Source organism: Vicugna pacos, unplaced genomic scaffold (genome assembly GCF_048564905.1).
Source record: "Vicugna pacos unplaced genomic scaffold, VicPac4 scaffold_19, whole genome shotgun sequence".
NCBI lineage: Eukaryota > Metazoa > Chordata > Mammalia > Artiodactyla > Camelidae > Vicugna > Vicugna pacos.
In genome coordinates, this window is record NW_027328740.1 from 72,305,508 (window position 1) to 72,321,194 (window position 15,687).

The following is a 15,687-nucleotide window of genomic DNA, read 5'->3' on the forward strand; positions in this document are numbered from 1 at the left end:
CTTGGGCATCCTAGAGACTTCTATAAAATTATATACAATGTACACCCACAAAAAAAAAGGTTTCTGTCACTCCTTCTAGAAATAAGAATTATTGATTAAACTTAATAAATATAAAAATTAAAGGTATAAGATTTAATAAAATTGAGATAAAAGTTTGTGAAATTGGTATATTTAGATGGTCTTTATAGAAACCTTTTGCTTATGTTGTGGGATAGATATGTTTCAGTGGAAAAACGCTTCCCCTTCTTGGTATTATAAGGCTGGGCACATGTCTATCCCTCTGAAAATATTAATTGAACAAATTAAAGGAAACCAATATAGTTACTTGAGACGTCCAATATAACGTAAATCTAAAAAGTAATTTGAGTAGCTAAAAAAAAAAAATAGGTTTACCCTGGGTTTAACTTATAACTCAAGGAAAAGAGACCTTAATAAATGTCTTATGCAAGCTTTGGAAGACAAAATAAAGAAAACCTTAGTTTTAAAACATGGAATTCTTTGTTTACAGCTCTTCTCACTGATACAAAAATGCCAATTAAGGAGATAAAATTGGGTCTGGGTGACAGAGCATTTATCTGGGGACCTGGAAGAGAGTGTCTTTGTCTTGCAGATCAGAAATATAAATACAACAAACAGTGACCTAGGACTGAGCCTAATTAGCTCAACGAAATAAAACTTGAGGCCATGAAATTTTTGGCATTTTAGAACTCAGAACTCTGACGGGTCCTTCAGACTTTGTGAGGAAATCTTAATTATCTGTTTCATAAATAGTAAGCCTTAGTGATTTGAGCAAGCAAATTCAGCTTACTCCAACTATTATTATAAATATAAGTAAGTTTTAAAGTGAAGCTATGAGATCTCTAGCTTTTGTCTGTTTATAAGCCTGCATACAGATTATAGAAGTGAGATATTTCTACTGCTAAAAAAAAAAATTTCGAAGTCAAAGAGCTCTGCTTAATTGATGTAAAAATATAAGAGCTTAAAAATTAAGTATTTTTAAAATAAAAACTTAACAAATTGACTTTCAGTGTCATGTGAATTGGAAAATATTCAATATTAAGGTAATATTTGATATTGTTTAGTTTAAGTATGTTCTAATAAATGTAGACATCTTTAAAATCATCCATCTTAACTATAATACCTTTACTGTACCTAGGTTTAATGAAAGTCAAATAAGATCCTGTTATATCTGTTGCAGATTTGTCAAAAAAAAATAACAGTAATGTGCTGTGGTAAAATTTTAAGTAAATTAAATGCAAATGAGATGAGAGCTTTGGGTAAATATTTAAAATATATTTTTAAAATGTATGCTTAAAATAATCTCTAAATGTTTGATATCTTTAAATTCTAGAGTTGTGCTAAATTAAGTTAAATGACAAGATTTTATTAAATATCTATGCCATTTTCAGATAAAATAAGATTGAAATATGAATTACTTAACATTTAACTTCCTCTTACAGTGAAACTAAAGGTGTTTAGAAATATTAATAAATGGTTGGTGTCACACAGAAATAGTCTCTATTAGTAAGGGAATGATCTCAGTATCCTAGGAAAGTAATATAAATGCGTAAAGGAAGATGTAAGAATGGAATAATACTTTGTTAATGAAAAATAGTGACTTTCTCCTGAAGCTGGTTACCTCTGAATGGAAGACAAAATAAGGGACACACTAATATAAGTATAGAAAGCTGTGGAAGGCTTGTGGAAAAGGAACCCTGAGGAAAGTTTTGTACGTGGTCAGAATTGGCTAAGTTTAGAATCAAATTGGGCAACGTAAATGAATCTTAGAAGTTAGCTGGAACAAGATTAGATTTGGTTTTCTCTCTGTTAAGAGGAAAAAATTTTCTTAAAATATTAATCCACCTTCAGTAACAGATTGTAAAACTTCTTATACCACTTAGCTGATCTGTTCTGCCTTTACTTTTGACGTATTTTCTTGTTAATGAATTAGTACTACTTTACAGTGATCTATATGTTTATCTGATCAAGTGTTCTGAAATCTTTCACAAAGCTCCCCAAATATAAAATTCTAATTAATTAAATAAAAATTAATTTAATTAATTAAAATTCTTTTAATCTCCAGTTAAGTTTGGGATGCTACAGAAGGCCCCTGAAACATCCCAAAGAGAGATTTTTAACTATAAAGTTTCATTTGGCATTTTAAATAACATGGAATTGTCAAATGAATCATAAAACTTCTAAGGTTATATTGAATGAGAAATATTATTAATATAGGTATTGTAGAAATTATATGGACTCCCTAAAATTCTGGTTTATCTGAAATGTTACCAGTGATAATTATGGGTATAGTGAACAGGTTTCTTTATTGATTATAGTGTAACGGTGTTTAACCATGCTTTTAAATCTTTTGTCATTTATAGACAGTTAATTGTTTTCTTCTGATGGTTTTGCAAAATGCTTTCTCTTCAAGGAGATTTACTGATTTCTAATAAATTTCAAACTACAGCACTGAACTAAACTGGGTAAGACATTTTAAAGTTCTAATGAAAACTCTCATTAAAAGAATTAGTTACATGGGACTGATTAACCAGCTGAATATGGTTATAATTTTTGATATTGTTTGAAATACTACTGCCTTTTAACCTGTTTCCCAGACATAAAGAATCTCTTCTCCTTAAGCTAGTTATGGTTCACAGCAATTTGATAAATTATAACTATGTATACAGACTTGGAACAGTTATCTTTTCTCTCTATCTGATCCCTCAAAAGACTAAAAATACTTAGGTCCCCAGTGGCTCTATCAGACAAATTAGGGAGATCATCTCCTAAGAGATATAGGAGTATAAAGGTATTTTAAGGATTTTAAAGAGAAAAGAATTTACCTAAATCTGTAAGGCAAAAATCCATGAAAAGCCTTGACGTGGCTTTCTTGGCCTTAGAAAACCTTATTAACATTCTACCCTGAGACTCCGTATTAAAACTTCCAACACAGTCAATTTAAAAAGCCTATATGATCAAATAATCAGATTTAATTTGTAAAGAAATTAATCTTGATTTGGCTATATTTGAGAGAACTGAGGGTAACTTTAGAGAGAAAAAAATTATATTTTAGTGGATATTAAATTCTAGTTTTGTTAATTGAGGTCCATATTTACTAAGACACTTCCCAGATCATTCCTTGCTGTTATGTCACACTGCTGTACAGTTTAATTGAATTATGAAAAGAATACTCTAGGTTTGATTCTGAAGCTCAGTAATCTATCCTTGGGTAAAATTCCAATGCCCCATGACCTGCAGCCAGGGGATTATACATACTGCAACAGGCATGACTTAAAGAACTGTCTCCAACCTGAATGGAAAGACCCTTTTTCAGATACTCTTAACTAGACCATACACACCAAAGCTGAAGGAAACGGAGTCTCGGATTCATTTCCTATCTGAAACAGCCCCTGCAGTGCACTGGCCTATAGAGCACTGCTCACCTTAAAACAATGCCCAAATGGAGAAAAAGCTTCCATACCTGGATGAGAAGAAGACGACATCTGAGCTAGACTGCTGACCCAAGACACCGGACCAGGACTGTATACCAATTACTTTGATAATTTCTCCAACCTTTGATTATGAACTACTCCAATTGTTAAGTTTATGATAAATTACCTATGTCTAGTACTTCTGTGTTACCTTGGTGGGTTTCCCTACTCAAAGGCTCTAACTAGATAGCCCTCAGAAACGTTATTCTAAAAAGAATTTATAGTTCTGTTTAGGCCACTGTTGATCTTACAAGGTGGGAGATTTCAACTGGCCAATTAATACCTGCCCTGACCCTGACCATAAATATGAACTTTCTCATAGGATCAAACTCAGAAACACAAGCAAAATTTTAACCCAAAAATACAACTTCTCGACTATTAAATTCTTACTCGTGACTTTATTAACGTTACTAGCTGTATTACTTATATCCTGTCTATTTTATAAAATTGTTGTCTGTTACATTTCCCAATGTGTAACTAGGCCCACAAGATGGATGATGGCTAAACATCTTGAAGAAACAGATAAAATTTATAACCCTGAATAAAATAAATATAATAGTGTGATTCTAGGTATGGGAATGAGCAAAGATGGGTAAACACTTCCTGGATCATAATAGAGTAGTAAGACAGGTGATCCAGAGAACTTTTAGTATCAACAGGGCCTGATAAAAAAAACTAACACCTTGAATGGCAACTCAGAAGATTCTTCACCTGAACTAGGAATGAGCCATCCTAGCACCGTGGGACAAAATTGGTCATGAAATGTCTCTCAAAATATTGGTCGAATTTAGGACCAAGGGGGAACACTGTGAATGAAAATACTACAATGTGCATGAAAATACTGCAACCATGTCAGTAAACAAAGAATGCTGAATCCAAATCATCAGCGGCTGCTGCCAACCCCCAGCGAGTTCATGCCTACAGCCCGGCCTCTCAGCCACTCACAGTGGTGCCCTCTGAGCAGACTCAGTGCAAGAAAGGACAGGATACTGGCCCTAGATAGCCAGGGGCTTGCCAAAGGAATGAATTCAATGACCCAAATGTTTGCTTCCCACCATACATAGAAAACCACTAAATACTTGAACTTGAGATATCTGGTTTTCTTTAGATAACAAGCAATATTTTATTGTTCCAATTACCTGATCTTTGTTGTAAAGATTCTATTTATCCTAGCTCCTCCACTACCTCTTGGGAGCAGTCCCTCAGAGTGATCTGAGAGGCTGTCATCCCGGCTCGAGTCCTCCAGCCAAATAAATCAAAGCCCTTAACATTTAGGCTGAACGTTTATTTCAATGACGTTCCAGAATAGACACAACTCATCAATTCTGTAATGGAACACACTGAATCAGGAACCAAAAGCGTGTTTTAGTCCAGAAAATCTCCAGGTTCCTATTTCTTCCTGTCATTATACAATCCCTCCAGATCTCATTACTTTGCTGTCTGCTCCTCTGGCAACCAAACTCAGAGAAGAGACAACTCAGCAGAGCGCCCTGCTGGGGAGAACACCCCGCAGAAGCACTGCAGGCTGCCTTCCCTCCCGCACGCTCTGCTGACCCTTGGTGTCCCCCGTGGAGACCAGGCCAACACAGCTCTTCCCAAGAGCTGCAAAGTCGCTCACGTTAAATAAATCATTTTATTTTATATGATATTTTACGTATATACCCATCTCTGAAAACAGCTTTGCCAGAAGCCCAAATCTTCAACATTAATCTGCAAAGGCAAATCAGGTCCCCAAGGGAAAACAAGTCTTAAGACGACGCTAAGGCCTCCAAAGTCCTCTCCACGACCATGAACCAAACTGCCTGCAGGTCTGCAGCTGCAGGACGCTACATGTCTGCTTTTAAAGCAACCCCTTTCTGCCCTCGGGTGCTACAATGCCCTTTTATGCCCTCCCATCACAGGGCAAGAGCAGCCGCTGCAGAACCTTGCAGGGCAGCACTGACAGGACTGGACAAAGGGGATCAGAGTTAAACAAAGCATTCTGATGACACGAGCTTGTCACTGTGTCTCTTTACAGATGTAGATATATATAGAGAGAAGTGGGGTGATATTGCTCAAAGTCACACAGCTAATAAGTGGCAAAGTATATAACTCTGCTCCTCCCTCCTGTGTGACGCCCAACTGGGACAACCACAGGGTTCTCTCGTGGCTGCCTGAACAGTCTTTTCCTATCACTCATGACACACAATAGTGTCTGAACTTAGCCTGCATTTGCAGCATCTTTTCCCTCCAGTTTCTCAGGAACAAGGCTGTTCGGGCCTGTATGAATTCCGGCTTCCTGAAATCTCCGTGCTCAGGCTGGTCTTGCCTGTGCATCCGGCCCGCTGCTCAGAGGCTCTTCCTCCCCTGCAGGAGGACGTTTCTAATCTTCACAGGGACACAACCTCAGGGGAGCTCTCCTCTCGCCCTCAGCATGGCAGGTGTCCCAGGCCTCATCCCGAGCAGCCCCGTTAGGACGGTGTCTGCCCAGCTCTGCTAGTCAGATCAGCAGCCTCAATGCCAGGGATTATACCCAGGTCACACTGCAAACCTACTGCCCGCCTCACAGCCCCCAGCCAGCAGGTCACCTGGAAGTCACAGCAAGTGCCCCACCCAATCCAGAAGTCTCTTCTTTTGCCAGCACCACTGATGAATGGTTTCCAACCTTCGGACAGTTTCGCACAAAACAGCACCTTCTACTGTGAAACGGGTGGTTTTTCTTCTGCGCCTCATCCTTACTGGAAACGTAAAAGGAAACCAAAAGGCCTTTTCTCAACCCTTTTCTGATGAAACCCTCCCACCCACAATACTCATATGCTCAAGAGCTTTGGATCCACATGATTTTCGTTCTCTTAGGCTAAGTGGCTCAAAAAACTAAGGGATTCTTTCTCCTTTGAGGGTATTAGCACTCAGTTTCTCGGCTTTAATCTGTTTTTGTCTCTCTCTTCAGTGACCCTAGCAGTTGCCACCTCTTACTCCCTTCAGCAGCCTCCCTCCCAACTTCAAGTCTAGGAAATCAGCTGTGATGAGGGGCATGGGGGCAGTCACAGAAGATGCAACTAAGGCACAGAGAGGCTACATAATTTGCCCAAGAAATCACCTTGAACCACCAACAGAGTGTGTCACGTCCCTCTGTTTAACTCTAATGCTAAGCAAGTTAACTTTTTGTAGATTATGTTTATAAACAGATGAGGTATGAAAATACATACAAGGACACACATCAACTCTAAGATATTCATTAACTCCACTATTTTGTTTCTATTTATTTTATTTCTATTAAAAAATTAAGAACCCCTGCAGTCAATATAGCAAAATGTTACTGGGTTTTAAATCCAGAATATACAGGGGTTGTGTCATTACTCATTCTTGTATGTATTTTCACAAGACAAAATGATTTGAAAGTCTCTCTCCCCGCCCCCTACTCACTACTGGCTCTCACCAGAGCTCCCAGACCACACATCTAACAGCCTTTCACTTTACCCACAGCTGAACTCATCAGTTTTCCCCCAGAACTCCCTCTGCTGCTTTCCCTCCTCAGAACACAGCAGGACCATTATTTAACTCATTAATCCACCCAGAAACCTGGGCCTTACTCCATCCTACCTTCACAGACAGCATTGATCCTTTCCTCTTTACCATCTAAACATGCCTTCAATCTGTTCGCTTTTACCCACTGACCGTCCCACCGCTCAATTGGAAGCCAACAACACTGCCCACCTGGACTCATGAGTCTCCCAGGTGGCCCCACAGCCACTCTCCCCTACTTGAGACAAATGTGATTGTGTCTCTCCCACGCTTTTGGACTCATTTCAGACCCACTGTTCTTAGAAGAAACTTCAATTTCTTCACCTGGTGAAGGTCCTTGCCATGAAACTGTCAGCTCAGTAAGGGCAGGACACACCCTCGTCCCTCGGCTCCACCATCTGGCAGAGCATCAGCTTGGGAGGATTGAGTTCTTAGCAAACTACTTCACTTATCCATACAAATCCATGGTAGATTAGAAAGATTTTAGATGTTGAGCTCGACTATTAATTTGGGGATTTTGCACTGGCAACCTGCAAGTATATATTCCAATTATTGTGTCTTCTTAAAACCATACCCAGATTAAAGGAGTATTTGTGGAATGTCTTCAGAGTAAAAGGGACTGTACTTTTACAGATTTTATGTTTTAAAATATGAACAACCCGGACAGGGTCAAAAATAGAACCGCCTCACAAGTGACAGAAGACAGGTGAGACGCATATAGCAACAGGTCACAAAGATGGTAAGAGCAAAATTGTTTCTCCAACCCCCAAAACATTCCTCCAAGAACTGAAAACTCAGAAATTTGAAAGTAAAATACTATCATATAAAGAAAGAAAATAAATAATCCTCTTCATCAGGGTTTCTAGACCTGACTGCAGAGTTATTAGCAGGCCATACTGAATCCTAGCACAGAAAAATCAGATGGACTAGTGGTGAGTAAGTTCCAGGAAAATGGCAGTAACTCCTCCACTTGAAAGAGGACACACACTCACTTGTTCAAGGTGATTGTAAACCACATTCTGCAGAAATTCAGAAGATTCAGGCACCGCTTCTAGATGGTGATGACACGGAAGGACGGCTTGGATGCATGCTTCTAACTGAGTCACCGGCATTCTTACACTGCAGGGGGAAATGGAGGCCCTCAGCCAAGAGCACAGTTGTTCCTGTCATGTATCCCAGGCCGTGCCTCGGGGACTCAGTGTACTGTAGCAGTCCGGCCCCAGGTGAGGACCCGCAGCGTGGCCCAAGCAAGCAGGAGGGGCACTGTGCTTGAGAAATCCCATCCCCCATGGGGGCAAGAGGGGCTGGTGGGGTTGTGTGAACCTATAAATGCTCATAGAAATACACCTGCATACAGTGAAGTGATAAAATTAAAAGTAGCAGGCTATTTAACAAAATTTCAATTGTCAGTGTTAATTTTACCATTCCATTCCGCTTGTCCCCTGCACTCTGAGACAGGCTTAGGCTCTCTCACACATGCAGCTCTGATGCAATGGTTGTGAAGTTATTTTACTTTGCTGCAAGTGTCTTCGCTCCCAGTGTCACTGTGACTGTCGTCTCTTAACACAGTCAGATATCTTCCTGCATCTCTCCCTGAGTTCCTTGCTCCTGCTTCTCAGATCCTGAGATAAAGAACAGGTGAAGGCACATGACTGGAAAAGTCAATGTGGACTTGACCAAAGTCCTCAGTGACCCCCTAGGTGAGTGCTGCCCACCCCTTACCTTCGATTCTCAAGGTTCTGCCCAGGGTGACATCCAGCCAGGAGAGAGTCCTGGGCCCTATTAAAAGCTGTGTGGCTTGGGTGCAGGGAAAGCTGCAGGAGCTGGTTCTGTAGCCGGTCCCATCCACACCTCTGCTCCTCTCTCTCCCGAGGCAGCGCTGCCAATCCCCCAGGCTCCCTGAGCTTCTGTCTTTCTCTTCTACTCTACTTCAAGCCCTTTTCCTCTTCCTTTACTCCCTGATTATCCCTAGCTGGAGTGATTTTTCTATCATAGAATCTGAAAAAATTTCCTGCAGCTGAAAAAGAGGTGCCAGAGGTCAACGCGCATATGGTGGTTCCTGAATAGAGCCCCTGGTTAGGGGGACCCTCACCAACACTCACGGGGCATCAGGCATGTTGCAGGGTCGACCACCACCAACAAGAGTTTGCTGTGACACCAAGGCACGCACAGCATCCCTGCTCACTAAATTGTAGTTGTAGTCCTTTATTAAGAAGCAAAAATAAAAAAATTGCTCACGTTTCTTACTAAAATTATTTATGAGGGAGAAAAAGAAATTGTAATAGAAAGAACAAATTTCACTCCATGTTAGATGTGTTCATTTGGCTTTAATCCTGTACCTTGTTTTCTAGGCTCAGACTTGCTATCTCTGCACCTTTTGTAAAAGAAAGTTGCCTTTAGCCTGAAATATCCAGGAGGGCCTATTCTCCGGGCTCTGATCTTTAAGGATATTTGCTCTTCTACACTTATGTATAGATGGCAAGTTGTAAAATAGTGAATAACCTTTCTTTTTTTTGGAGGTTTTACAGGGGCACCATAATTTGACCCACATGGACAGCTGCAGGAACAAAGGATTTCAAGGACAAACAATTCATACAGCAAGAAGTTTGCAACAACCAGCCACATCCCTGCCGCTTTTTAGTATAAAAGGAGACTGAATTCTGCCCTGGGGAAGAGAGTTCTACTGGATAACAATATGCCATTTTCTGGGTCTGCCAGCTTTACAAATAAAGTCTCTTTTCCTTACTCCAACATCTCATCTCCCGATTAATCGGCCTGTCATGCAGCAAGCAGAACGAGTTTGGACTTGGTAACAAATTGACTGCCTTAGAGGTAGTATGTCTCCACTGTTTCCTCATTTCCAGTATTTCACCACCTATCAATTTTATATGCTTTTTAACAACATGAACAAAAAACCTATTACAAGGAATTGATTCCACAGAAATAAAATTATTTCTACTCCTTCAAAACTTTTTTCTTTTCTATTTTATTTTGTTTTGCTTATTGAAAAGAAAATAAATTCAAATCTTTTTATTTCACGTATTTTTATAACTAGATATTGTAAATACTACAAAGATATTTAAATTGCAATAAAAATTGTTCATATATTAGTATAAAGATATATACACAATCAATGCAGATTAGGAAAGGAGTAGATATTTACTAAAAATCCACTGCACATCCAGTCTTTTACAAGCATATCCTGGAATATAAGCTCTATTATCCAGGGTCCCCCACCCCCAATCTCACTGCGGAGTCCCTTAGTAATCAACTACCAAGGCACCAGCATAGAACCATGAGATCACTAGTTTAGGTATAAATGAGAGTATTAGCTCATTCAATTCTAAAACAGAAACCTTAAAATAAATACTGAACTTACTTACAGATAAACAAATTTGGACACAAAAAAGTACAGTTTCTCCCCAAATTCACAAAGATAATAACTGGTAAAGGCAAGATTTGAACTCATCTGCCTTGAATATAAAGCTAAGTTGGAAATCCCCTTCAACTGTGGAGGACCAGCAGCACAGCCTGTCACCCTATCTTTGTTCAGATCTGGCTTTAGACAGCCTGAGACAGCACCCCTTCCTATGGAACTCGAGGGCAAACAATAACAATAAGGATTTTATATTCTGTAGTTTCTTAGGTCTCAATTATATAAAGTGTCAGCAGGTCAGCAGAAAACTCTGGGAAATATGAGTGGGTCCAGAGCTTTTTGCTGATAAGAAACTCAATCTATCAGGACAGAGTGACCTTCCCATGAGAGGCCTCATGGACATAAACTAAAGGCAACTGAGCAATGAAAACTAGCAAGAACATGGAACTCAAGCAAGAAGGATCCCTACCATCCCCTGCCCAGTTGCCTCTTCACCTTTGTGGACAAGACGGCAGAAGGTCCATGTTCTTGTCCAAGTTACAACATCATGGATTCTCACCCATATAATATTACGACTCTATGCTGTCTTAAGTCCTTTCCAACTAAAATATGATGACACCAATATCTCAGCGGAATGTCTATGTCTCCACTTTCTCTCTTCTATTAGGAGACTATATCTATGGCCACAAAGCCGAAATTCAATTAAAAACACCATGCACGAAGCCTGGTGAAAGTCTGTGTAAGAGACATTGTTCTCAAGCTCAGTGAGTGAAAACTCAGAAAAAGTGGTCCTTATCCCTCTGCAAGTGGAAGGTAGCCTGATTGTGTGTGTGTATGTGTGCACACGTGTGTGTGTAAATCAAATACAATGTATTGTGGGATGTGCACAGATTTTTTTTATGTTACTATCATTTCATGAGGATGAGCCAACCTTTAAAGTAATTTGAATCTACTATTCTGAGAGAGTCTCAGGATCTTTTGGTGGAGGATGGGAAAGGGGAAAGGAAAGGAGGAAAGAAGTAAATGAAGCAAAGCTGTAAGTATACTGCTAGGGAAAGGCAAGACATTAATTTTGTTCCTACTTGCATCACACACAAATTAGGGACTGGCTTTCCCACATGTCTTGTCAAGCACTGAGTTGCAGAAGAACAGGTGACAGCCCATTTCTCACTGAGCTTGTGACTGTACGTGGCATCTTATAGACACTAATTATTTAACCTGATCAAACAATCTGGCAGCAGGCTGTAATTCTCCTATTTTGAGAGATAAGAAAACAGGAAGTGAAATAGGGTATATAGCTTGACCAAAGTCAGAGGACAAGTAAACTAAAGAGGATGAATTCAAACTCAGATCTGAATGCAGAGTCTGATCTTCCCACTCCGAGGGCTGGAAATTCCTTAACACACAGGGTCCCCAGCTCCTCTGCTTTGTTCCTGGCACCAAGCATTTCCCATGGCGATATTCTCCAGTTCTCAGACACAGCGCTCTGTGCAGCCAATAACCTCCATTCGACCTTGATCATCTACCTGTCACGCCCACCAGGCTTCACCAGGCAAGAAAGCTGGCTTTCAACTGCATACAAAGCCACCCCTGTTTTATCCTGGACTCTTCAGCGGCTTTTCCAGCGTAAACACAGCCATGAAAGTGCTCACAGTTTGTACATGAGCCACACTACCTCTCTCCATCTCTGTCCCCACCTATACTACTTTGCTATGACCATTTTGAGAATCTTGGAAACAAATTTTTAAAAACAGAAAAGAAAGGATTCTGTAACAAGTACTTAATACTTACAATTTTAAATGAGAAGTTACAAAGTGAGTATTTACAAACCGAATCTGCCTTCCTAGGTGTCAGTTTTAACAGTTAAAATATACAATAGCAAAAAATTCTGACTTAAATAATTAACAAAAACATCAACAATAATCTGGAATAAACTCAAAAACAATGCCCATGTTGTACATGGAGGAAGTACAGGACTGTACTGTGGGGTAAAGTAAGAGGTGTGAAAGTAGAGACATCAACATTTTGTATGCAGGAAAGCAGTTTTGTAAAAATGTACGTTCTCCTAAAGATAATTCAAAAGTACTAAAAAATCCCACGAGAGCACTTCTTTTTTTTTTTAACTTGAAAAATTATATTAGAATTCTTCAGGAATAATAAAGTCATAATACTAACCAAGAAATTTTGGGATCGAAAAGAGAATCAAAAAATCGCACTGTCAGATATTAAATAAATGTTTACAATATGTAAGATATAGTGCTAGTGTAAGAAAGTAAGATTGATAAAAATAAACCATGAGCTCAAAAAGAGACTCTAGTGTACATAAGTATTCTTTACAGGTGGGATTTCAAGTTAAAAAGCAAAGTAGGAATTCAATAATTGTCTTGGGACAATCAGAGAATCCCCTGGAAAAAACAAATTCTATTCCAGTCATAATGACCGCAAGAAAAATTACAGAATGTGATGTGAATATTAGAAAGTACTAATAACAGCGAATATAATTCTTTGCTCATATTAATTCAACTTCTCTTCACTATAACAAGTACCATCATCATCTCCATCTTAGAGATTAAAAAAACCTACAGAAGAAATTTATACCATTATAAGAAAGTATTTCTAAGAATAATATCAGGAATAAAACCCAAAAAGAAGACATTTACAATCTTAAGATTATTTTGGGCCACAACAAAAATGAACCTACTGAACAAAATGAAAGGCAAAATATGACAAGGAAAAGCTCTCTGATACATGTTGATGAAGACAAGGGGTTAATGTTCATAATATACATAGAGCTGTCACAAAGCAACAAGAAGCTGCCTCACTTAAATGTGTGCAAAGGACAAAAGAGATCATTCACTTTTTAAAAGTCAGATGGCTAATGAGTGAAAAATGCTCAATACCTCACTGGTCATCAAGTGCAAATTAAAACAATGAAAAAGTACTTTTGCTCATCATATTGGCACATATTTTTAAAAGATATTCTAGCTAGTGTCCATCTTTGAGAGAACAAACTGTGAGCGATCTTTTGGAGGATGACATGTCAATGGATATGTAAACTCTGAAAAACGTGTGTACACACAGGCTGAACTCCACATTTTGGAATCGTTTCATTTAGAAAAATTCAGTTCAAAAAGATGTACTTATCAGAGCATTTACACAGCACTGTTTACAATGGTGAGAAGAAAAGCTGAAGTGAAATCATATCCAGCGATAGAGAATTGGTTACATAAGTTATTCTACATCTTTTCATGCCCCACAGGAGAAGGAATTTCTTGATTCACTTGAAAGGAGCCTGTGATTTATGTAGTTGTCACATCCAAGGACTAAATTTCCAGAAACCTTAACGAAAATAATACTCATACAAGATCACAGGAATGTTTGTATAAGAAGTATGCCAGTCAAACACCCTTTCTGACAGTGGAAAATGGAGAAAACTTAAGTGTCCACCATCAAGACAATGATGCGGTAAATCACGGTGAGCTGTGGGCACTAAAGTTCCGGTGTTTCGGCGTGGTCCAAGGCCTTGTCCACAGTACGCTCCCACGAAAGGTGTCCTTACACAAGAGACCAAACCTGCATATCAGGAAAACCCTCTACTCTATCTGAAAGGACCGGGTGAGTCTGGAGAGAGAGGACGTCTGTGATATATACCTGAGTGAATAAACCGAGCTGCAGAAAACATATAGTATGGCCTTATTTTTCAATAAAGCATATATACACACACATAGACATAGATTTCTCATATACGTGTATGTATGAGTTTATTTATATGACATAGGCATAAAGGTCATGAAATATATACTCCACATTGTCAGCAGTTTTTACTCTCAGGAAAAAAGGGGAAGGGATGTAGGGGACTTTCGGTACCACAACAGATCTCTTTTCAGAATTTCAGTTAAGTATACTTGGAATTTAAAAGTTTATTTAAGTCCAAAGTAAAATGGACGAGGACTCCACAAGACAGAATGCTATACTAGTCATTAAAAATCATGCCAGGGGAGATAGAATATTGTAGAAAAATGTGTAATAAGCCGAATGGAAAATGGAGGTCTCCACACAGTATACAGGCACACATTGCTCGCTGGTTTTTATGACAGAGGTAATACACACTGATGAAAAGAACAGAAAATAGATGTTAATGTGTTAATTATTATCTCTGAGTACTGGCACCAGGATAGATCCATTTGACCCTTTTTTCATACATTTATATTAAATACACACTATTTTTCATCTGAAAAATGCATTTTTAGATGTCTAGTACCACACATTGGAAAATTACACGAGTACTTACAGAAACAAATAACTAGGAGACACCGCAGCAGCGTCACAAAGTGTAGAAAGGGCGATCCTGAATAACACCGCGCAGTTACATAAGGACCCACAAAGTGAGAGCACCTGCTGTAACAGGGCGCGGCCCCCTTCCATTTGTCAGATGTGTCTTCAGGGCTGAGGCAGTTCTGAGCACGGCCAGTGTCAGTGCTGGTGTCTGGATGGATGCCACTGGAGGTGAGGGCACCTGCAAGCCGAGAGGAAGAACAGAAATCATCCTCTGCTTTTTCTGTCTTGTTTCTTTGTTACTTTTAAAGAGAGGCGGAAATAAGATAAACTGGATCTTTCCTACTGAAATTTCAGTAATGAAACCATTTTTAAAGTGATCACAACTTATATTCTGCCTATGACTGTCTTTTCAACAAAGCATCATATTTATAAAATGTTAATTAACTCAGTTAATTAACTCCCTGTTGAAACATTCTAGTAAAGAGCATGAACTGCAGTATGTAAAAGAACCACACCTGCAGTGACTAGCTCAGCTGTCTTGACGGCAGTGCAGTCAGCCCCCACCATCCCGTGGCCCTGAGCTCCTGATGCTGGTAAGAGAGCGCGCTGCTGCCTCAGATGGAAAGAAAAGGTGAAAGCATTTTCTGAAATCTACAGCACTGACAAAACATAACTGATAAATCCCAGGCTCCTTTGAGGCTGTCATTTTCCGTTTCTGGCCAACACCCGTCAATGAGCAGAACCACCCCATTCCCGAGTCATGGGACTCACGTGGGCAGAAGTTTTGGAGAAATTTCCAGGTATAGAATGTAAACCAACTATACATAAAACTCTGAAAAAGAAAAGATGCAATAATCTGATTTTGGAAGACACTAAAATATTCTCCTAAGCCTTAGTACTTGGAAAGGCTGGGCTTCTACTAAGCCACTTATTTATTTCACAGCCAATGAGCATCTCCCACAAACCCTGTTTCCCTGTGTCTGCTGGGAGCTTCAGGCACATTGATGTTGTCTATCTTATAAGTCACAAGGCAGAGGC

The 15,687-nt window shown here is 39.3% G+C and overlaps 1 protein-coding gene across 1 annotated transcript in view; it reads right to left on the reverse strand.

Moving 5' to 3' along the window:
* LOC140693512 (uncharacterized) overlaps positions 1-15,441 on the reverse strand; it is a 52,285-nt gene extending 36,844 nt beyond the window's left edge. The window contains exons 1-4 of the mRNA XM_072957332.1: positions 15,165-15,441; positions 14,663-14,887; positions 8,418-8,617; positions 7,988-8,114 (exon numbers count right to left, since the gene is read on the reverse strand). The gene's annotated coding sequence lies outside the window, so the exon portion shown is untranslated. The remainder of the gene's footprint in view (positions 1-7,987; positions 8,115-8,417; positions 8,618-14,662; positions 14,888-15,164) is intronic.
* Positions 15,442-15,687: the final 246 nt, after the last annotated feature.